Source organism: Nomascus leucogenys, chromosome 11, assembly GCF_006542625.1.
Source record: "Nomascus leucogenys isolate Asia chromosome 11, Asia_NLE_v1, whole genome shotgun sequence".
Classification (NCBI taxonomy): domain Eukaryota; kingdom Metazoa; phylum Chordata; class Mammalia; order Primates; family Hylobatidae; genus Nomascus; species Nomascus leucogenys.
The window spans coordinates 67905901-67907818 of NC_044391.1; the positions used below are offsets into that span (position 1 = coordinate 67905901).

Here is a 1918-nt window from a genome sequence, read left to right on the forward strand (position 1 = left end):
ACTGATGGATTTAGCTTTATTTCACCAAACCCTACTGATAGGAATTGGTCATTTAGTTTGTAGCCATTACCAATAATGCTTTAATTAATGAGTTTGGTTTCCATGTCCATAGATCTAGGTGAACTTCCATCACTATATTCCTATAGTAAATTTCATGCAATGGGCTTGCTCCTTCAAAGGATATATGCAATTAAGATTTTTATTCAAAGTACCAGCTAGTATGTTAAAGAAAGTTAATTTTTTTATTCTTATTTTTATTTTTTTGCACCACGAACACGTGCACTTTATTGAATGACATTGTAGAAAAGCGTGTGAGGATAAAGGGCTGATACAGGACTCAGCTCTGGGGGCGGGGCAAGGAATGGAAGGCGGAGTGCCTGGAGACAGGTGGTTGGCAGAGCTCCTGGCCTGGATGCTGCCTCCTGTTCTATCGAGAGACTTGGAAGATCAGCACTGAGATGATGATGAGCAGAATGGTCAGGAGGATGCCCAGAGCCAGGGCCCAGACGTTCAGGCACTTGGCAGTGGAGACACAGGCCTGGGCCCCAGTCAGGTTGCCAACCATCTTCCTGTCCATAGACTTCCTGTCCTAGACTTCACAGAGTAGGTGAATGCTATGAAGTCCAGGCAGCAGGAATTCATGAAGAGGGTGTTGAATAGGGACCAGACGATATGGTTGGGCACGAAGGTCTCACTGCCGATGTGGATCATGGTGAACGTTGGAGGCACAGGGTTGTGGGGTGCCCCCAGCACAGCCACCTCATGCTTCTCCTTGAGCATCTCATAGTTGGTGGGGAGCCGGTGTTGGTGGGAGTGAAGAGGGTTTGGACAGTGTGGTTCATGTTATCCAGGGAAAACCAGCTGTAGTCGGGTTGCTGGGATGGTTCTCCAAAAAAAAAAAAAAAAAAAGATTTTTATAGAGAAGGACAAGTTACTCTCCAGGAGAGCATTCAAAGTTACATTTCCACCAAAAGGGTACAGGAGCCTTTTTTCCTCCATACTTTCACCAGTACTCACCATGCAATTTCTTTCTTTTTTGTTTTTTTTTTTTTTTTTTTGGCCAATTTGATAGATATATCATGTTTTGGTATTCATTTCCTTTATTATAATCATCTTTCACATATTTCTTGCCCATTTGTACTTTTGCTCTGTAGGATGCATGATCTTATCTTTTGCCCATTTTTCTATTGATTTGCTCACCTTACAATTCATTTGAATGAGCTCTTTGTAAATCAAGAAAATTAGCCTGTCCACCTGTCAAAGGTTTCTAATGATTGAAATAAATTATTTTCTTCCCTTTATCTTAACAGATATACTTCTTAAGCCCTCTTATGCTAAGAATTTCAGCCTAATTTCACTTTAAAATAAGATATAGGCGATAACAAAAGCCAAATTGTCACCTACTTTAAAGGATAAGTGAATAATAAGAAGGCAGCATAATGTACCCAAGGGAAATTTGAGTGATCTTAGCTGGGAAAGAAACCAAATATTCATGCCTTTATGCACTGCACAAAACTTGCACACCAGAACTTTAAAAGATGACTCTTTGAAAGTAGTTCTTCAGTGTCTTTCATACTCCTTAATCTTCCCAATTTTAAGTGACGCTGTTGACAAACTAATTTCCATTTTAATAATCTTAGCATCATTATGAGATAGTATTAGGCAAATATTTAAGTATAAAGGATATCTACATATACTAGAAGACAAGTCATAGTTCAAGAGAAGCACGATATAAAAAGGCCATTATGATGAGAGTCAGTGGACTTGGATTCTAGATGTGCCACCATCATTCCTTTGGCACGTAACCTTGGGTAACTCCCTCAAGTTTCTGTGGTTCTGTTTTCTCATCTATAAAATGAAAATAATAATAACTTTTATTCCTAGCCAATACCTTGTTTTGCTAATTAAAAGAACTCAT

The 1918-nt window shown here is 39.3% G+C and overlaps 1 pseudogene; it reads right to left on the reverse strand.

Annotated features, from left to right (window-relative positions):
* Positions 1 to 317: 317 nt before the first annotated feature.
* LOC100592681 lies at positions 318 to 842 on the reverse strand (annotated as a pseudogene).
* Positions 843 to 1918: the final 1076 nt, after the last annotated feature.